Source organism: Lissotriton vulgaris, chromosome 7 (genome assembly GCF_964263255.1).
Source record: "Lissotriton vulgaris chromosome 7, aLisVul1.2, whole genome shotgun sequence".
Taxonomy (NCBI): Eukaryota; Metazoa; Chordata; class Amphibia; order Caudata; family Salamandridae; genus Lissotriton; species Lissotriton vulgaris.
Window position 1 is genome coordinate 963271140 of NC_141695.1, and position 23101 is coordinate 963294240.

A 23101-nucleotide genomic window follows, 5' to 3' on the forward strand; every position below is an offset into this window, starting at 1 on the left:
GTGTCTGCATTTGATAGTACAGTCCTCCGACTCCAGCTTCTCCGCTCCATTATACTGAATCTCCCGCCTAAATCCATTGCCCTCATGATGATTGGATGATGGAAAATAGAAGAAAAAATATAAACTTTTCTAGTCCGGCCAAAAGAAGTGACTACTATAGCTATCCTCCTTTCAGAGCCGAGAGAGACTGCCCATGAAAATGAGATGGAACAGGTAATGATTGATACCACTCATTGGACGCAGAGTCGCAGACTGAGTAATTTTGTTGTTTTTTGTTGTGCATGAAGTTATGTCATTGTGCACTAATCATCTTTTTACAGTACACACTAAAGGTAACTCAAGGTGAATTTTCCCCTTCTTGCAAATAGGAAATGTGTACTTCTACTGCAGCTTGATACATTGCTTTTGATTGAATATCAGAAGGGCCCTAAATCTGTGCACTGAGTATGACAACAACACCGTCCATGATGATGATGGTGAAAAAGACGGCCCGTTAACCTAAGATGAGAAGGAACAGGTAATGAAAAAATGAATGACATGCATTGGACACCTGACTCTGAGCAATTGATGTTTGTGTTTTTGTTGTTTGTTTATTGTGCACAAAGTGAAGTCAAAGTGTACTAGTAGTCTTACTGTACACACTAAAGAGTGACTCAAGTCAATAATAGTTCTACTCTTGTTGTGTAATAACAAAATTTTACTTCTACTGCAGGCCGCCATTCACAGTCAGCCAGTACCAGTATCGGAGATGATTGATGGAATAAACAAGCCAGGAGGACATTTCATGTGTGGCATAAAAGCCTAAAGGTAAACACGTCAACAACAACCACAGGAGACCCAAATGTCTGTGTAGAAGTGGAGTCGAGTGTAGCTTTGGGATGACTGCAGTGCTTTTCATTAACTACCTTATTTTGGAATGGATATAGGATAGTTTAAGTTTATTAGCATAGTTAATTAAAACCATTGCAAAAGTAGCACTACAAAATTTGGTAACGTGGTTAAAATCATTTTAAGAATTAGAATAAAAAAATATTGTAATAAAACATGATCGGATTACGGTATTTGGAACAGTCAATGGATCACAAGATATTGTGACTTTTATATGATTCGGAAAACTGGGCAGCGACCATGCATGCTCAGATATCCTAGCGAGATTGTCTCTGCTTGTTACAATTAAGTTCCCGCCATTGCTCCTTGTCCACTTCCAATAGCTGTTTCACACAGTTGGGCTTTGAGAGCAAACTTTAGCTGCATTTTTTTGCTCGGCCTTCCTCAGATATTTTACCAGTCTGCAGTTTAATTGAATGTTCACCGGGTTTAAGCAGGCCAGCACTGCTTGCCTTCTGAGGCAGATCCCTTTCTGATTAAATGAATCTTTTAAAAGTTAAGACCGTGTTTGATGCAGTTCTTCACATAGAAAAATTAAAAAAAACAATTTGATGGACAGAATGTAGATCAATGTCTTACATTCACCCCAGTACAAGGATCTGGGCCTAAATCCATCGTTTTTTGCACTCCACACCACCCTGGGTCAGATAATGGCTTTATGCAAATCAGCTCTGACCCTGTGCCCCATGGGAACAGTCCAGTCCGAACTACAACAGCCATATCTATCCCAGACCGGAATCAAGCATCCGAGGACCGGACCGGTTTCGAGGTAACACCTCTCATCAGCCCGGCTAGCTTGACTCCAGTGGTGTGGAGGCTCTGGGACCCACGTCTGAGCTACCCCAGTACACTCAGGGAGAAAATTACAAAAAACAATTTGATGGACAGAATGTAGATCAATGTCTTACATTCACCCCAGTACAAGGATCTGGGCCTAAATCCATCGTTTTTTGCACTCCACACCACCCTGGGTCAGATAATGGCTTTATGCAAATCAGCTCTGACCCTGTGCCCCATGGGAACAGTCCAGTCCGAACTACAACAACCATATCTTTCCCAGACCGGAATCAAGCATCCGAGGACCGGACCGGTTTCGAGGTAACACCTCTCATCAGCCCGGCTAGCTTGACTCCAGTGGTGTGGAGGCTCTGGGACCCATGTCTGAGCTACCCCAGTACACTCAGGGAGAAAATTACAAAAAACAATTTGATGGACAGAATGTAGATCAATGTCTTACATTCACCCCAGTACAAGGATCTGGGCCTAAATCCATCGTTTTTTGCACTCCACACCACCCTGGGTCAGATCCACATTCGGTCCATCACTTGTTGTTTTTGCAATTGCCGCCCTAAGTGCGCTGGGGATGCCCAGACGTGGGTCCCAGGCACTCCACACCACTTGGAGTCAAGCTAGCCGGGCTGATGAGAGGTGTTACCTCGAAACCGGTCCGGTCCTCGGATGCTTGATTCCGTTCTGGGAAGGATATGGCTTTTGTAGTTCGGACTGGACTGTTCCCATGGGGCAACAGGGTCAGAGCTGATTTGCATATCGCCATTGTCTAACCCAGGGTGGTGTGGAGTGCAAAAAAACGATGGATTTGGGCCCAGATCTTTTGACTGGGGGAATGTGTGACATTGATCCACATTCGGTCCATCACTTGTTGTTTTTGCAATTGCCGCCCTAAGTGCGCTGGGGATGCCCAGACGTGGGTCCCAGGCACTCCACACCACTTGGAGTCAAGCTAGCCGGGCTGATGAGAGGTGTTACCTCGAAACCGGTCCGGTCCTCGGATGCTTGATTCCGTTCTGGGAAGGATATGGCTTTTGTAGTTCGGACTGGACTGTTCCCATGGGGCAACAGGGTCAGAGCTGATTTGCATATCGCCATTGTCTAACCCAGGGTGGTGTGGAGTGCAAAAAAACGATGGATTTGGGCCCAGACCTTTTGACTGGGGGAATGTGTGACATTGATCCACATTCGGTCCATCACTTGTTGTTTTTGCAGTTCTTCACATAGGCAAATTAAGTGCAGAATGTCACTATTCCTGTTGTTACAAATTCTGAAGGCAGCTTGGCCTTTGGTCCTGAACCATGGAGATAGTTGTTGGGTACATGGAAGGATCCCCAGTCTGTACCTTAGGAAATTCATTTTTGTCACCCTTGGGTAGGGCTGATTGAAATGTGTTTGTGCGATTTATAAGAACTAAGGGTCATCCAAGCGTGAGATCTTTTCGAGAAGGCTGCCTTGTCCTCAAGTAGGGAGGATAGTTTTATGTTTTTCCAGACCAGTTTTTTTAAATTAAGTTGGCCGAGTTGCGCCTCCCATTATCCAGACAATTTGGTGGAATCTAAGGCTAGTTTGAGGTAGTTTCTCACTTCGGAAAACTCCCTATGTTGTATGTCATGCCTCCGCAGATAGTTAAGCATGTCTGGATTGGCCTTACTTATCTTATGCCAACATATGATATAAGCCCTGTATCTGGCCAAGACTTGTTGTTGAAGGCCAAACTCCAGCCTTATTTGCGCTGCTGATGTATAAGACGGAAGACAAAACATATTTCGATAGGCTTGGACCAACGTCCTATCCAGCTCTTTAGCATCTCTTCCCCCTCATTGCCTCACTGCCATAAGTTATCGAGGGGAGAAGTTTAGCCTGAACTGCCTTCAATAGGGGGATCAATGTCGGTCCCATCAGTTTGCTTGCAAGATTTTTCAACGTTTAGGCAGTTAACTGACCTTTCCTTTCTATATCCTCTTTTTGGCGCCATAATGAGCCTTCCTTGTCAAATACAACACCTAAATACTTGTACTCACTGGCATGGTCGATTTTGATGCCGCCAAGGAACCAATGTTTCTGTATGCTCTTTTTGCTGTTAATTGACATAGCAGAGGCAGGGATAACAAGATTTTTGACACAGTACAGATCGAAGGATAATTGTTGGTTAAAAATAGCATTAGGAAAGTGAAACAATAGTAAGGGAAAAACATGGTGCAGTAAAAGTTATGGAATAAGAATTATTACTAAAAACAAGAAGACTTACTAGGGCCAGCAGAGGACCCCTTTTTGGTGTCGTCCTGGTGTTGTGGAGGTTCTCCCGCTGACTGAGTCCCACTCCTTGTCTGTGTCTGCCTACCCCTGGGTGCTGAACAGGAAAGATATAAGAAAGAGACAAACATTGATGGATGGTGTCAAACAAATAAAATGTTTTTGAAGAACGGTCAATTATGTAAACAACTATTGCATTAACTAAATTGACCGATCTCATCTGGTCAACAAATAGTATCGGGGAATTCGTGGATCGACTTCTTCCTATTTATCAACACTAATTCAGTCTTCCATTCTGATTCCAGAATACGTAGCATAAGTACAACATACCACCCGACCTAGACCACCTATTCCAGGCATGCCAATTGTAAATTAAGTATGCATTTCCACTTCTTTTCGTCCTCAACAATGCATATGGTCAAATGGAGGACACATGACTACATTTTTTGTATACACCAAATTTTAGGTTGATTGATTGATGCTGATGTTCTGCTAGTGCTAAGCCTATTACCAGCACTCATTGAACAAACTAGAAAAGGTTCTAATAAAGACTGGGGTACCAGCAGCACGAGACGTAACTGAGGGGGCTTCAAACACACCACTAAAAAATTACAAACTCATACAAAGTTACTAAACCTAAGTATCAATCCGCCCCTATCTCTTAGTGACATAAAAAAGTAAGGACTACAGTCACTATAGCATTACGTAACTTAATTTCTCTAAAATAAACTCTTACATAATCATGCTAAGCGAGCGCAAATGCAAAGTTGCAAACAAGTAAGATTAGTAGTAGAGCACCTGTGTCATAACAATCACAGAAGACTTTTAAACGTAATTTACCTGGAATGTAATCAACAACATTCGAGCTGGTTGGAAGAAAAAAAAGATATTCGCAATATATAACACAGAGCAGAAGAACAGACACAAAGTAGTAATAATTAAATAGTTACTCACCAAGACACCGGGACCTCTACTCCTAGCAGATCCAGCAGGTCCTGCTCACGGTCCAGGATCCCGGACCTGGGTGCGCCGGACCCCAGAGCAGCGGAAAAACTGCCAGGCGCACCTTCCCCCAGCGCTGTCTACGCTCCCGGAGCCCATACCTGGACCTAGGCCTGCCACCTGCTGCGAGGGCTGAGGGGAGGTGGTGCTGCACAAAGATGAGTGCAGCCAACTCCACCTCCCCAAATAAGGCCCGTGCCTGCACCCTTGAGGGCGCCGCCTTCAGCAAGGAAGGCGGTCGCGGCTCTGGCTGCGGCGAGCCCTATTCTTTGGCATGGTTATGGGGAGAGAGAGAGAGAGACGGGGTGGGAAAGAAAAGGTAATACAATTTAAAAAGTAAGTAAAGGAAATAGCAGGGAATAGAAAAAGAGTGAAAAAGTAGCTAAAAAGCTCAAAATAAGTAGACAAAAACCAAAAATATAGAAGCAGGAAAATAGTCAGGAAGTAAGCATCGTGAGCGGGCGGGACAAGTGAAAACAAGATGGCCGCGCATCGCGAACGGGTGGGGAAAAAACGTCTGCCTCTTTGCGATATTTCCACGTGATCGCAGAGATTTTGGACATTTTTGCGATAGTTTGTAAAAGCAAATTTCACCTATTCCACCCACCCCTACCCAAGTCCCACTCATGGACTTCTAGAGATGACCTGTCCCCTAAGATAAAGGACACTGGCACCAATCGTGCCTTCAGGGTCCCCACTGGGACTTTGCAAAACAAATCTGCCCCTACATTGCAGCTGCCGCTAACTGGCGGTGCAGCGGTGAAAATAGATGCAGACACTGGCACTAACTTTGCCAGGTGGGGTCCCCACTGGGACTCTATAAACAAAAATGCCCCCTTGGTGCAGCTGCCCACAACTACAGTGCAGCTGTGAAATTTGACAGGGCACCACTGTGCCTGGGCATCACAAGAAAAATTCTCCACTGGCAGGAAGAAGACACAGACACAGTTCCCTCTGAGCCCCACTCACCCCACTCACCGGGGCTCTCCAGCGTGGCTCTCTGTCTCTGCCGATCTTCTTACAGGTGAGGTGCCTCCACAGGTTCTCAGGCAACTCAGCTCCTCTTGCTGGCTGAAGGTGGGCTGACACACATCACCGGCAGGCCCCGATCAAAGGACCTCTTCTGGGTGGTTCTGGTCTTCCTCTGGCACTTGTGGGACGACACAGGTGGGGGGTCTCCCTCCTGACTTCAGCACACGTGGGGTTCTCATCATCACTGCTTACCTGCGGCTGCAGCTCCCGTTACTTCTGGCTGGCTTCTGGGCCCCGCCCACAGTCAGGCCAACTATGCCTGACTTCCGGGTCGCAGCTTCTTTTGTCGGGCCGGGCTGCGCCAGTGATTCCTCCTCATCAGTGCGGGGTGGGCACCCGCCATGAATCAAAGACAATTGCGAGGTGGGCACCCACCATCAAAAAGCACAAAACAGCAGAGTAGGCACCCGCTAAAGGCATAAAACAGTGGGGTGGGCTCCCGCTAGAGTAGATGTAAATGCGGGGTGGGCACCCGCGTTGATAAGGCAAAATGTTGGGTGGGCTCCCGCTCCAACAAACAGCGCAGGGGGAATCCCTCGTCCCGGGGTTTCCTCACAGTCTCACGCTGTAGCTACCAGCTCCTACCTTTTCCTGGCAATAAGAATAGAGTTCCCACTAGGCGCTAAGACCCTCAAAGGTTAGGATAAAGCTGGGCAAGGAATTAAAAGACCTTGAGACTGGGGACACCCCAGCAGGACGCAGCCAGGCAGGAAAGCACACAGGGACCCCCAAGAAGCTGCAGCAGGGTCCCATGGCGATTCCTCCTAGCAGAGTGTCCCCCCAACCCAAGTAAGCACAAGCACACCTCTCCTGGGGTCAGAGCCCCTATATTTATATAACAAATTACCTTTGTTTGCCTACCCTGGCACAGAGCTTGTTGGAACCAGCCTAAACTGGTTCAGGGGGGATTGGAGCACTATTTTTTACAAGGTTCCACTTCCCCTTTATGTGGTGGTGGCTCGCCATCAGACACACCACAGGGGGGCGGAGCCAGCATTCACTCGGGCAGGCACCAACCTATTCAGGGTCAGGGGACTACTCCTCCCACTACTCCAAATGCAGAAGCCCGATTCAGCCTAGCGCTTTCTCACACTGCCCCTTCTGGAGCCACACACACCTCACTAGCCCCTGTCACTCAAAAGCCAGACATGCAATTCAGGCAGGCAGACACATAGCACACAGAAATGCTAACTTCTAAAAGTGGCTTTTCTAAAATAGTTATAATAAATCTGTGCACAACATTACGTAGTACAAAATTACAAGGAATTTCATTCTCCTAACTCAAATCTCGAATATTCAGTAGCTCCAACAATTGTTTCTTCCAGAATTATTTGTGAAACTTCTGGTCTTCCTGGATTATTTCTTTAACTTAATCTCGAAAGAGCGTCTGCCTTTCCATTAGAAGAACCTGCTCGATAGATTATTACAAAGTTGAAGTCTGCAAAGTATAGGGAGCACTTGAATTGCCTTGGAGTTAAAGTTTTGGCAGACTTCATATACTGTAAGTTTTTGTGATCAGGGAATACCATCACTACATATTGAGCCACTAACAAGTAATGCCTCCCCTCCTGAAAAGCATCCTTCAAAGCCAATAGCTCTTTATCAGCTATGGAGTAATTAATCTCAGGAGGAGTTAGCTTCCTAGAACGGAGAGCCACAGGATGCAGCTGGTCTGTAGTCTTATGATGCTGGGATAGAATTCCTCTGATGGCAATATCTGAAGCATCAGCTTTAACTAAGAAAGGTTTCTCCAGGTTAGGATGTTGAAAGAATGGGGCATATGGTGAAGGCTTTTTTGAGAAATGTGAAGGCATCTTCAGCCTCTGTGGTCCATGAAAAATGAGATCCTTTCTTAAATATTTCGGGTTAATGGAACCACCTTTTGGGAAAATCCATTGATGAATCGTCAGTAAAAATTGTCTAACCAAATGAAACTCTGAACCTCTTTCGCTGACCTAGGGGAGGGCAACTCTCTGATGACCTCAACCTTCGAAGAGTCCATGGAAACTCCTTTAGGAGTCAATGTGAATCCTAAAAATTCTACTTCCCTGACATGGAAGGCACACTTTTCCAGTTTCACATAAAGCTGGTGTTCCTGCAATCTTTAAAGACTGGCCTTCACATGCATTACATGTTCTTCATCTTCTTCAGAAAAAATCAAGATATCGTCAATGTAGACAACTGCGATCTGATCTACGAACTCTCTTAAGACGTTGTGCTGACATGCCGCTGGGGCGTTGCAAAAACTATAGGGTATGAACTGGTACTCATAGAGTCCAAAATGAGAGTGAAAGGCCATCTTCCACTCGTCACCTTCAGCAAATCTTATTAAGTGGTATGCACCACGAAGATCCAACTTAGTGTAGACTTTGTCTCCTTTAACTTGGTCCAGCAGGACTGAGATCAGAGGCAGTGGATTTCTATTCTTGATAGTGACTTCGTTCCAGGCCCTATAGTCTATGCAAGGCTAAGCTCTCCAGGAGACAGGAGATTGGGAGGGACAGATAAACATGTTGACCAAATATTTGTCCAAATACTCTTTAAGATATTGATTTATGTATAGTTAATTTTTATAAAATTGAAAGTTAATAAATTAATCATATTTCTATGTGTTTTTTAATCCTTTTTAAAATATATCAAAATGTTACCCAAAAAGAAATGTAACCTTAAATTTCTTTCACATTTGAAAATTTAAAATGTAAAATTACTCCCCACCCTTATCCCCTATAAATCCAACATCCCGCTTCTAAAAATGTAGAATAATTTTACATTTTAACATTGTTAATCCTTCATTTTTAAATTACTCCCCACCCTTATACCCTATAAACTCAACATCTCACTCCTAAAACCAATAGCACTCATTACAGCACATAGAAATACCATGCATGCCTTTACAACACGGGTATTACCATGCAATGTCAATTACAACGAGTACCATTACAACCCAAAATGTTACCACAACTATACCTTTACCAAGCATGCCATTTCAATGCCAAAGCATGCGTGGTAAAGGTATATTCATGGTAAACGTTTGCAAGGTAAGTGACTCCAAATTACCCTACCCTAATCCCTAATGTAGTCCCACTGCACAAACCTTCCCAAACCCAGTCCTCTCCCTACAATAATACTACACTACCCTGCACAACCCCCGACACTACACTAATTCCCTGACCCTCCCCCGACCCCCAGTCCTCTCCCTACAATAACACTATACTACCCTGCACAACCCCCCCAACACCACACTAATTCCTAATTCATAAAACACTACCCTACACTACACGAATACCACAACACTACCCTAACTATAAATATGTAATAACTAAGACTAAATTAATAATAAAACAGACCAACATTAAACAAAAAAACTAAAATCGATATTATTTACAACTATATTTTTAACATCAAAATTCACAAACTCAATATTTCTGCATTACATTAAAATAGATATTTTCAACATCAAAAAAACTCTCCACAATATTTTGCACGATCGATATTCTTAACTTGATATTAAGGCAATTTGATAACTTGATATTAAGGCAGTTTGATGAATTTTGAGATTGTGTAAAGGCATTGCCTCCCCAGACAGTTACCCCTCCCTGCTGCGGTCCTTGTTGGGATGTGGTCCCTGTCTGTTGCTACTGTTGCCATGCATTTGACCAACCACCTGTCCCCTGGTGTGGTTGTGCAGTGGCTACATGACCTCCCTACTGTGAACTACGGTGTCTTTGGGGTAACTTGGCCTTGGATTTGAGGATGGGGATTCTGTGGAGACCTACCCATATTTATAGATTTTTGCTCGTGTTATGGTTTCCCTAGGATGTTTTAGCTAGCCCCCTCGGTTTAGTCCTCTTCATTCGCGGTTGTCTCCGATGCCTGAGACGATGCTCCATCCATCGCTGCTAAAAGTAGACTGAACGGTAAGAATTATGATAGATATAGGTTGTTTGCCTTGGTCCGTTTGTCGCTCCACTCATAATTGTCCTGGTGGATTCTGGAGGATGACAGGCCCGGTAGGAGACGGGTTGCTTTTACCTTTTATCACCGTTTGTCCCGTTTAATGATTTACTGATCTACATGTAGTTCCTTACGAATTTAGGCAATTGACTTTCACCTGTGTTTTGTAAATAGTCCCATTCTTTGAAATATGGTTTCACACGGTTCCATCTTCAATCAAGCTACAGTAATGGGTGTACACACAGCCAAATAGACGCTTCTACTTGAGCATGCTAGATTTTTAGAACCTGTCTGCATATAATATTGCACCGTTACTTAGACTCTTTAGAATTCTACCCATAGTTTTTACATAGTCATGCAGCGCTCGTTAGAATAAGACGATTATCAGACTAAAGGGTAACTCCTAACATGACTTTCCGTAAATTCACAGCGGAATGTAAGCATATGAGCTACATCGCACTAGGGAAACCGTACTGATCTACAGGACCCTGTGCACTTCTGGCAAAGAATGCTCACGCCTGGCAGTGTGAGTAATGTTCCAGCCCCCCGATGAGACCAATTATTTGCCTCTTATCAGCCTCTCTCACACCCACTTTGTCATTCACTTTCAGACAGTGCACATATAATCCTCTCATCCTCGTCTTGAAAAAGACCCGCCGTGACCACCAACAGGGGCACAGAAGGGTCGAAACGTCTACGCATCCCTTAGGTCCAGAATGACCCGATTTCCACACTAGGGATGAAACTGTGGATTCAAACAAGACTCTGGCCTCCTCTAAAGAAATAATTTTAGATGAAACCTTGTTGACACTGTACATATTGCTCACTTTGTCCCTTTTTCACTATGCACAACTGTCACTAAACAGTATTTTGTACATGATTTGAGTTCTCTTGGTACAACCAAACAGCTCATAACTGAATGAAGTAATTCTGATAAATAATGAGCACAAACTTAATGAGTACTGATTTTCTTTTCTTTTTCTTTGTGTGTGGAGAGAGTATATTCTGTATTTCATTTAATGTACTTTCAAGAAGTATGAGTCCTACCCGACAGAACTGCTTTTTCTTTAAACATGGTTTCCCCAGGCTTCATATTTCCTACCATCAATCCTCCTACATCTGAATGATCATGGAATATTGTTCCCTTGGTGCTGTCCATATTTGGTGTCTATATGAATTGAATGCAGCACCGTCATGCTCGGTGTTTGTCAGCGTGACTACTGGCATGCAGGCTTGGGAGAACATCATGTTAGTCTGCTTTCCAATGAGACTGCTTGGCAGACTTTGACATCGCCTATTGTGAGGTTTATCCTTGCAGTGCTGTTCTTGAACCATGCGATCCACTTTTCCGCACAATCCATCAATGGCAGTAGTTTGTTTCTGAGCCCTTCCTTATCCATCTAGGCCCAAGGCATATAGCTGGATCATCCCCGACGTGCCCTCTGTAGTAGTGGGCATATTGTGGCTTGTGGCAGCACTGCCGGTTTCTCACTAATGTAGTGCTCCCATTTCCTTAGGCAATCCTGCTTGTAGGGGAAGCTCCACTTGGGATCTCCTCATCCATGCCGGGTACAGTCTTCCACAATAGCCATGTCCTCTGGTTCAAAGGATCCTATCTTTGGCAAGGGTCTATCATACTAGCCTTCCCTTTTGATCCAGTTTGTTTGCAAAGGTCTTGCTTCCTCTCTGGGCACTATCTCCCTTAGGGTCAGTTTTTCTAGACAGTGCATTCCGGGGGAGCAGTGGACAACATCATCCCTGCTTTCCTCCTGCACATGTAAAGGCACTATTTTGCTTCTCCTATGTATTAACTGAGTCTGTGCCAGGCTACTTTGATCTCCTACCACCTGAAAGGCCCTTGTTCTATGCTGATGATCTGGTGAGGCTCGGTCCCCAGGCAGAAGCCTTCATCCTACCTTGGACTGCTTCCTGTTTTCCCTTTGACACCATGGCACACCCTACAGCTCCCCCTTCATCGCCTGATCCCAGAGGACTAGGGCCCCTCTTTTCACCCCCACTGATTGTATTACTGTCTAATATTGCTATGAATCTCCTGGCCACCTCAGTGTGTTTACCTGGGGGAGTGGGAGTGCATGATCTCCATGTCGCTGGGCTTTAATGGGTATAGCTTGATGGACAGGAGATTGAACATTGGGGAGCTCGAGAACTAGGCTGGGGTGTTGCCAGGGTTGCCTGGGCCTGGGGGCCTCTTGTCTTCGTCTAGATCTGGGAGTTTGTTATTCTGTGGGGGGTCTCCCGGCTCTCTCGACTCGTGGAGCAGTATAACTTAATGCAGGGATGGCAAACATCGGAGAGAACACCTCCATTCCAACAGATGGTGACAGAGGCATGGACCACTTGCTTGCGGGTTCTAGGATAGGATTGTCGGTCTGTGCCTCCTCAAACACAGACCATAGTTGTAGAAGTGCCTCTGTACTGGTCTTCTTTTGTCCTACATGTTTGGTCCGAATGTGCGCTCTTGTGTGTTCGATTATGTTGGTGTCAAAGGTTCCTACCTCTGGCCAAGGGAAACACATGTGCCTTTGTGTGCATTGCTATATTTTTTTAACTATGTGAGGAATCTAGTTTGCATGATTTTTTTGGTGACTCCATGATAGATGGGATTTTTTAAAGGGACTCATACGCTTTAGCTCCTCGTTATCAATTAATATTCAATTCTACTCTGATCATTGGAGAGATAAATACATGGGGATTACTAGTTTAAACTACATCTATGAGCTTAATACTATTCACACAGCTGCAGTAGGATGGACATTAAACACAACATGAAATGCATATGAAGGATAACAACGTTAAAGAAAGTGCAATGGTTAGTTCAAAACTTGTAAATTCAGCAGAAAAACAGCAGATATGGAAAAAAAGAATGCATAAATTAGCGGTGCCTTCAGAAGCACATTAAGTCATTAACAGAAAAGAACACTCAGGACTAGGCATGCAATTGCAACAATTTACCAGCATCACAACACCAACAATGCAGCAATTGATAACCATAATGAAGAAAGAAAAAGAAAAAAAAACTGACAGAGAAGAATGAGGACTTTGTTGAAAAAAATTCCTTAGCCCTCTCCTTAGAGCATGGTACCTGATGATGAAGGGAGGCTTACCGCAGTACACAAGACTAGATGAGCCCGATGGTCTGTCAATATCAGCTCAGAGACAAAGATAACAACAATTTTCATGGAAATGAGGAATAACGTGACAACCACAGGGCCTCCATGGTCAAGCACAAGCTACACCTAATCTCCAAGGTCAAAATGTTCCCTAATGTCCGAATTACACCATGTATTACACCCAGGGGACATACATACCATCCGTATTATGCCCAGTGATCCAAGCGGATAACACCTCTTTCGTCTTTCAGACGCCAACAGTGTTAAGAAATCAGTAACACTGAGAAAACCCTTTAAGACAAAAAATAAGATCAAGGTGATGGCCCTAAGAACACCTAGCGTCTATGCCTATCATCTGTATCATGCCCAGCGGCAAGCCACTCCTACCCTCACCTAGAGCAGGACCAACCAACCAAACCCTTCTGCTTACTCGCAGTGCAAGAAGCAGAAACATAAAATGGTATTTATAATACCAATTTATGTTTCTGCTTCTCGCGCTTCCAGAAAGCAGTCGGGCGACTCTCCTCCTCCCACATGGAGAAGCTGCCCCTGTGTAGTATAGTTTTATCAGGTGTGATAAATATTATTCTTATAATGGTGGCCTCAGCATAACCACCCTCTCTCTGTTCAGCATTCTGTATACAAATACACGAACAAAAAACACTTGCCAAGTAACAGCACATACTTTACTAGGATCTAACAGGAATTTTATAGTGCAGTATACAGCTCGACCTTCCCATGTTTATTTCATAAATCGTGCATTTCAATACTTGCTTGCTTGGTTTGCAAATACTGCAGCAAAGTGGGTAAAGGGAATCATCATTAATTGGTGTCTGTCTCTTGGTGTCGACCTTAGTCCTACGAGCGGCACTCGACAGAACGCAAATCTCCTCTGTACAGTGCAGAGTCAGGAGACATTGAGACAGCACTTGCAAGAGGCCATCAAACTGAATACTTTATGCACAATCTTAATTATTTTTAAATTAACTGTGCTTGTTTTACATTTTAATTACAGAGCAATCTGCAGTTACTCTGATTACAAATGTATTCAACCTTATGTTTAATTTCTTGTTTTCTTCGCCGCCTGCATTGAGAGCAGTTTGTACTCAAGTCACTAAATCAGTTATTTTTCCATACTGTCATTTTAATCTTGACATGAATATTTGCTCCAAGGGGGTAAAATACACTGATGCACTGCTGAGGACTAAAGTCAGGTAGTTGAGGACACCAAATGTTTTCTATTTAGAAACTGAACACAGTCAGTCATCTAAGCATATCACCCACAACAAATTGAAGAAAAGTGGGCAACTACTATCTGAAGGATTAGTTTGATGAGCTGAATGCTTGCTTGATGGAAATAAGTAAGCAGTAGGTCATGATTTTTTTAAATATATTCATTATTTGTATTGATTTTGCAATACGAAAAATATATTATTTATAGGGCTCCCGGTTTTATGGTATTTATTTTTTTGCATTTCCGTTTGTATTTATCTATAGTTATTTTTTGCCCACTTCATCTGTATTTATCCATATTTATTTTCATGTTTTGGAGCAAATTAAGTTGTAAAACTGTAAATTTCCATATTGATTTAACTGATAGACTTGCACTTATACTTTGATGTCTGTCGGTTTTAGCTATTTAAAGTGGCAAATATTATATAACAAAACATCCACTGGTTAATATTAGCATTATACCACCAATGTATGTTGGGCCATGGCATTATTTTATGAAATTGCATTCTGTTTTTTAAATTTTCCATGCTGTCCATCTGCTCAGCTGTTTTGCCTATAATTCATGAAATACAGCACAGAGACACTTAAAAGAATTCTTTATTCATCCACTTTTAAAAATAAATGCAGACAGAAAACACATTGTAATAATTGTGATAACCACAAACAGTTGGTAAAACCGCATGTTATACATTCCACAAAAATTAGAAGAATACATATGGGTAATAGCAAATATCAATAAGAAAGCCTGAGGGCCAGCAGCAGTGGTCAAGCATCCTGTAGACCTCCGACATTCACTGTAAAGCGGGGGAGGAAAGAAGAAGCTTGACATTAAATCTTGCTAAGGAGGACAAGTCCAAAACTCTCCAAATTGGCAATACTCAAAGTTGTGTTTCAGTAACAGCGGGGTTGCCCTCTCAGAATATAATTTTTGCTCTTCTCTTATGATTGGAGCAGACAAACAGTAGGGTGCAGTTGTCAACTGCTCACTCTGGGCGAAACTCAAATTTACATCTGTGTCTCTAGGATAACATCCCATATTTTGCAGTCTTTGTAGAGTTGTGTAGGTCAAGCTTAAAGGATGATCTCGATTTGTCCATGACAACTCTATAATGTCGATATTTTATCCATACATCTCTGAACCAAGCATTGGTGACTTTTCCCAATCTTGTGGGTTCCTTTTCATCTCCCCGTTGGACGTCGCAATCGTCTTTGGAGTCGGTCATTTTCAGCCCAGATATTCTATCTGTTGACATCGGTTCCCCAGGTTCCAAGGGCATGACTTTGAGTCTAAGTAAGTGCAAAAGTTCCAGTTACTGCAAGGCACACTCCATCCTCTCAAGGTCAGTAAATAGAACACCACAGGTAGGCAATAGTGACATTTGGTATTTAAATAACAGGTTGCAACATGAAGTTCTACATAAAAACACTTGTATTAACAAGCTTGGTGTTTGATGTCTTGGGGGCTCAATCACAAATATTTTTGTGGTTGTTAGTTCCACTCTCAAACACAACAAGCATTGACAAGTGTATGCACAGAGCAACTACACTTCAAAAACATGCATAGACAACATGCACTTAGTCAATGTTTGATCACATATGCACACACAACACAATTGTGCCATAGGAAAATGGACGGTATCCATGCACCACACAGGCATCACATACATGGTGTTTGCATGTGTCTTCGTTGTACATGCGCACAGATCTTATGGCATTGTTTCTGGGATGGGAATGCACTCTGGGAAAGATTATAGGACAAGGAGGCAAAAATACTGCAATGCAAAAATATTGCAGAAAAAATATAGAGGTAAAAATATTGGCTTTACATTCTTACAATATAAAGCAATAGAATATCGACTACAAAAATACCATGGTTCAATATATCAACATTGCAGGGTAAGAGCACATACATACATATAATTGCCATTATAATAACTGTAAAAAATAGTTAATTTTTATTTAATGTAATGCATTGAAAAAAGATATATTTTACAAAAAATACTAACTTTAATAACAAAGAAAATAATTTCATAACATAGCATGTAACTATAAAAAAGTTGAAAGGTTTATAATTAAATTGCAACATTGAACTATAAATCCAAATACCTATACTAAATAAATAAAACTGTAAGTTAAACAATAATATATATATAAGTAATATTATATATTAAACACAATATAACTACTTTCAATTATTAATAATTCATAAACAGTTAAATTATAAACTAGAAATTGGAACAATCCACCTGTACTATAATCCGGGCCAGAAGGGTGTGTGTACCCCAACTGGGGGAGTGTGCCATATACTACCCAAACGAATCTACAGTTCTTGCCTTTTGTAAGTTTGCAGTCAATATAGTTCAGTCAGCGTGTCCTGGTAAGTTTGTATCGACGGAGTCGTCAGTATAAAAGAGTATAGATCTCTACAACCATGAGGGCCATCGACATCCATCTGTGTCAATATGAGATGACTTCCTTGATGTAAGTGGAATCATGCACAATGGTGAACTTAGCAGAGTCCATGAAGTTGGCTAAGCTAGGAGTATGCAATGTTCACCATATTTCACACTAGTCACACTAGTACAGAACCAGGCTTGGACAATAACACAGTATATGGTGTAGGTCACAACCCTCTCTGGCACATCTCAAGCATGTATCATTAGGCATCTGTTTATCCCTGCCTAGCTTATACAGGAACCAATACTGTTAGACCTGCCTTGTCAAACTGGTTTTATCCCTTAGCCTAATGTTTTGTACCCTGTTTTTGTTGGTTGTATGACTCTGGGCACTTTACCACTGCTGCTCAGTGCTAAAGTGCATCTGCTCTCCCTGTAAATTGTGTTTATGGATTAGTGATTCCACGATTGGCATATTTGATTTACTGATAAATCCCTAGTACAGTGCACTGTGTGTGCTCAGGGCCTGTAAATCAAATGCTGCTAGTGGGCCTGCAATGTACAAATGGCAGTGCAGCTGGAGTGGGATCAGAAAAGATCCCCCATGTGTTCGGCTAGTGGGCCTGCAGCACTAATTGTGCCACCCACATATGCAGCGTGTAACTGTAACTCAGATCTGCCACTGCAGTATCTGCACAGTTTGGTACTGCCATGTTGACTTGGCAAGAGCACCCACTTCCCAGGCTGCACCATTCCCTTTTCTTACATATTAGTCACCTCTAATGTAGCCCCAAGGTACCGCTGTGGGCAGGGTGCAGTGTATTTGAAAGGTAGGGAATTCCCTGATGTGTGTGGCATGTCCTGATAGTAAAATGCTGCCAAATTTGTTTTTCACTATTGCAAGGCTATCCATCACATAGGGTAGAATGGTGAGTTTACTCATAACATCTTATGAGTATTACTGCCCATGGGAAACCTTAGGAAATAAAGTTTGATATTCCTGCACTCAGCATGTTAAAATGCATATTTTAGTGAGGGTGATCTTTACATTCTGGTTTTGAAAGTATGTATTTTCTTGGCTAACCATCAAGTGTGCCTCTGCTAGGTTGTGTATTGACTGTCTGGTTTTGGAGTGACAGAGCCTGGGGATGTGCATTCTGTTCACTTTGGGGGTTGAGGTGTGTCATGCCTTACCAGGGTGAGTCAGGGCTGGGCTGAATAGACCTGGGCTGTTTTTAGAGTAGAGAAAGGATATTCCTTTCACACCTGAATGGACCTGGTCTGACAAAGACTATGCCATCTCCACCTCCTGCCAGGAGGCTCCCCCAAAGAGAACAGACTGGTTTTGGCTGGGCACAGGACTTCTCTGCCATAAGTGAGAGCAAATTAACCTACCAGGAAGAAGAACCGGAAAAGCTGAAGGAGGAGTACAGCCCCTGTGCTTTGTGCTGTGGGGTTGGTCTGCAGTGGTTGATTCTGTCTTTGGCAGGTCAAGGACTGGACTGTGCTTTCATGATCATGCCGTTAGAGTTTTCTCCAAGGGCTTGAAGTAGAGCTTGCCTCCTGTTGGATGTCTCAGGGATAGAAAAGACTTCAGAGACTACTTTGGACTTCAAAAGGAGAAGAGCTGGAAGAAATTGGAGAAATTGGAGGAGGAGTACTGCCCCTTCGGAGTGTGCTGTCTAGGGTTGGCCTGCAGAAGCTGTTTCTGCCAAAGAGAGGAGCTCTGTGTACCCTGCTTGAGAAGTGTCTCCAAGGGCTTGGAAGTGGAGCTTGCCCTCTGTTCAAGAGGCCTCAGGAAAAGCAAAGACATAACCATCCTTCTGGGCACCGTCTCTGGAACCGCTGGTTTCAGTTGGCGCAGAAGACAAGAGTAACCGACTCTGTTACTGAGTCCGTCGCAGGAATCCGTTTCCAGACGGCCCTGCATAAGACACTGCAGCACTTTGCACAGCATCCTTGGCCTCACCGATGCCATCCTGACGATCATCACCGAGCCGTTGCTCGCACCGCGTCCTATGGGAAACGCATTCCGCGCCACCTAGCTTCACCCTGCCTGAACATCACTGACACTGTCGCTGCACAACCAGTACATTGACCAGCTCTGTCGCCTGCACTGCAACCTGCCAGCCCCGCATCGAGCACCGCCTCACCCTGCACCATAAGCCTTGGGCTGATGGACGCCATCTGGATGATTGTCACCGATCCGCTGCCTACACTGCATCCTGGGGCACTGCACCCTGCACCGCTTCTATTGATTTGCAGCACAACCCCTATGGTTGCCCCTGACCAGCTCATACCATTGTCTCGGCCCAAATGAGTGAAGGTACTGTTTTCGAATCAGTCTTCGCTTTAGCTGACCCCGCACCGACGCTGTCAGAGGGAGTTGTTAGACTCTGTAATTTTCGGCATCCGGGTAGTCCCGGACAGAGCTACCGACTTCGAAGAACTGTTTTTCAGCTATTTTTGCAATGTAATGATTATCTTGCAAAGTGACTATTTTTACAATATTGTATTGGGGATCTTTGTCATATTTGGTCTTGTTGTGGTTTAGATAAAGAATACTTATATTTCTAAACTGGTCTGGTGTCCATTTGTAGTGTTTTCACTGTATTACTGTATGTATGCACAAATGCTTTACCCACTGTCTCTGAGATAAGCATGTCTGCTTGTGCCAAGCTACCAATGGGGTGATCAAGGGTTATTTTAGAAGTGTATTCCCCTTACCCCACTAGGAACAAGGGTCCCTCCTTGGACAAAGGTGCAAGCCCTTGCCAACTACAGACCCCCATATCAAACAAATACCAATTGTTGAGGATCTTAAGATAGGCATACTCCATATGGGCTTCCCGCAAGGTGCGGTCACAATAAGTTATGGTTTTTTTCCAACTTTCATCCAAGTAGGCCATAGCTCCTGCCAGTAATCTTTAAGTGCCAACTGTGTACCATGTACAAAGTTATCAATGAGGATCTGGTATAACTTGGAAACAGCATCACCAGGAGGTACCCCACTTTTTCACATAGGCCAGGAAGGTGATCCAGGGTGGAAGATAGGGTCCCTTCACAATTTACCTCTCATGCAGTGCCTTAGTTGCCAACACTTCCAGAATTACAATTGAGGTGACACAAAGTTAGTTCTGAGCTTCTCAAAGGACCAAAACCTATCCCCAGACAGGAGGTCACCAGTTGTTTGAATCCCCTTCTCTTCCCATAGTGGCCACCTAAACAATACATGACCTGTTTTGATGCCCCCACTGGACCATTGGAGGGCATCTGCATGAAGGTAGTGATCCAGTCCCTGCAGCCTTTGGGAGTCTTTCTACACCAACCATAGCACCTTAAGGGTGGGGAAACAGGAGTTGGACAGTGATGGACAACTATCCAGTATTCCGCAAACCCATCGGGGCACATACTGCATTACGTTCCAGAGTCACCCATGATGGTTGTTTATCGTTAGGCTCCACAAAGTAAATCAATTGTGACAGATGATGCAAAATATAGTACAAATGCATGTCCTGCAGTCTCAGCCCCCGGCTCTTGTATATACATATTGTCTTGAGGTGGGGTTTCCGGCCGGCCCAATAACCATTTTATATGTTTGTTCAAAGTGCTGTGCAGACCCTTTCCAGCCAGGAGGGGAAAAATATTTAGAGCATAATTAAACCTTGGTGCAATCACTATCTTTACCGGAGATATCCTGCCCCAGTGAGAGAGGCTTGGTAAGTCCTAACAACAAAGAAAATCATGCTCCATCTTTGGCATCAGGGGTTGCAAATTATTTACCACCACCCTATGCTCAAGGCCTTTATTGATCAGAACACAGAGGTATTTTAACCCAGAGGTGTTCCATGTAAAACCAAATGTGTCACCTCTAGTCCTAGGTCTGTAAGTGGCCAGGGAAGTGCTTCATGCGTGGTCCAGTTAATTTTGTACCCGGAGAAAACTCAAAAGTCATCAATTAGAGAGTTCAAGTTGTTATTGAGTGATCAGGGTCACTAAGGGGCAACAAAATATCATCAGGACAAAGCATAATTTTGTTGCAACCCTAATTGTGTCATAATGCACCAGAGCTGATCAGCCTGGTGTATCAAAGCTGCCAAGGGTGTCAGGGCCAACAGAAAAATCGGGGGGGGGGGGGGGGGCGGTGGGGACAACATACACCCCAGCCTCATCCCCATATTAATAGAGAAGTCCTGCGACATGTGTCCCCCACAGTCAATCTGTGGATCGGTGTAAAGCCATTTAATTCTCGATAAGAAGCTGGGGCCGTCTCCATTCTAATAAATGTACTGAATAAGTATCCCCATTCAACATGGCCAAACAGTTGTCCTCAGGGTCGTTACGCACTTGCCACAAGATGTTTGTAGGGTGGCCATGTGATTTCTTGACAATCTACCTGACATGAATCTCACTTGCGAGGCATGAATCAGATCCACAACGACTGTTCTGATCCATATCACTAAGGCTTTCGCAAGCACTATCATGTCAATATTAAGAAGCGATATTGAGTGGTAACTTGCAAATTGGAGGTCATTGAAGTTTCAATATCAGGCTAATAAGTGCCTTATTAAACTTAGGATGCAAAGTGCAGATCTCATCAGCCTCCTTAAATTTATAGAGCAGGGGTACCATTAGGTTTTTCTTGAGTTTGTAAAATTCAATGGGGAACCCATCATCCCCTGAGGCCTTGCTGCTGGAATGAGAAATGAAAGTCTCCTATATCACATCAACTGTTATATCCCCTCCAAAAACTCTCTAAGAGTCTCAGAAAGACCAGGCATCATAAGGCCATCTATAAAAGCCTGCTCATCCGAGAGGTATTCAGGTTTCTCCAAGCTGTAGAGGCCACCAGTAAATCTGTCAAAAGTATCCGCTATCTCTATCTGGTGCATCACCACTCTCCCTGCTCCGTCCAGCACCCCTGATATGGCTTGATTGGCCTCCCACAGCCTCAATCATGCTGCTAAGAGCTATCAGCTTTTTCCCCCTGCTCATAGTGCCTCCGCTTAAGGACACAAAATAGTGTGTTCAGTCTGTGCAGTCTAACTGGTGGAGGAGGCACAGCGTGGATAATCTGGTCTGGGAGCACACTATTCCCTTTTAACCATTTAATTTTCTCCAAGGTATTTCATTTAACCCTGGGTGTAGTTTGCGTAGTAGCGCTACGTGTAGCTATGTGAAGGGCACTTCGCACTCGGCACACTACACGTAGTTCGCACTGATTGCACATAGCTAAATGCTTGTCCACACTGTGCATTCATTGCAAATGGCATCTTGCACAATGCTAGCTGTCATTTTCTGCTGCTCTAGTAGATTTGCACTCGAGCGGCAGCTTTCTCATCGCGAGCAGTCACAAGCATACGTGACACCTCGCAATGAGTAACCTGACCACCCCGTGTTGAAAATCTCGACGGGAGGTTTATTTTCCATGTTTGCGATTGGCAACATCATGTTGCTGATCCCGAACAAGGAAAAAGTCTCGCCAGGATGTTGATTCTGCTCGCTTGCGGTCGCCAACTTGACATTGAGGACCGTGATCAACAAAAAAACACCCGCTACGCGTTTTTGCACTGTGTTACTTGCAATTTGAGTAGTGCGTAATAGCTCAAACTATGCACGCTCCACGAGAGTAGCGTAGCATTGTACTACGCCCAGGGTTAATCTCATTTCCTCACAGTTGAGTCCCTTTCTAGGCCTCACCCTAGAGTGCTTTTCCTGTGGCCCAGAGGTGAGGAGACTAAGTATTTGCTGTCCAGCAAGTATTGATGGAGGTGGCCTGTGAGTTGCAGTTTGTCATCAAGCAACCTATAGTGGGCCTATTCAATCACCATCACTTGGAATTAGGCGAGATATGGCCTAAATTCAACTCCAGGACCACAGTATCATGCTTTGCAACTCCCCCATCCTACAGTCTCACAGAAGAGCCAACAAAGGATGGGTCATAAGAAAAGATATTCTCACATAGGTCCCATGCACACAAAAAGGAAAGTACATTTGCTGTTGCAAGTGTGGGTCAGATGCCATGTGTCCTGTAGGGCAAGATTATTTGTAAGTAACAAGGACCCCTGAGTAAATGAATATGATAATTCCTAGGTCAGGGATAAACAACACATAATATGTAACAACCTAGTCAATTCAGTACTTAATGCTTAATAGTAAAGTGACAAAGGAGAGAACATAACTAAAAAGACAAAAAGTCAATGACTTTAGATTTATTATCATGAAAGGTAAAAAACATTAGTTAAAAATTGATTCTCAAATGTAATTAATCACATATAGAAATAGTCAAATCAACATTACATAACATCACAATAAAATAGAAATTAAAGTTTTTATAAAAAAGAAAATTATTAGAGAGAGAGAAAGTGGCATAAAATGCCACTTTCTCCCTCTTCAGCATTAAGTACTGAATTGCCTAGG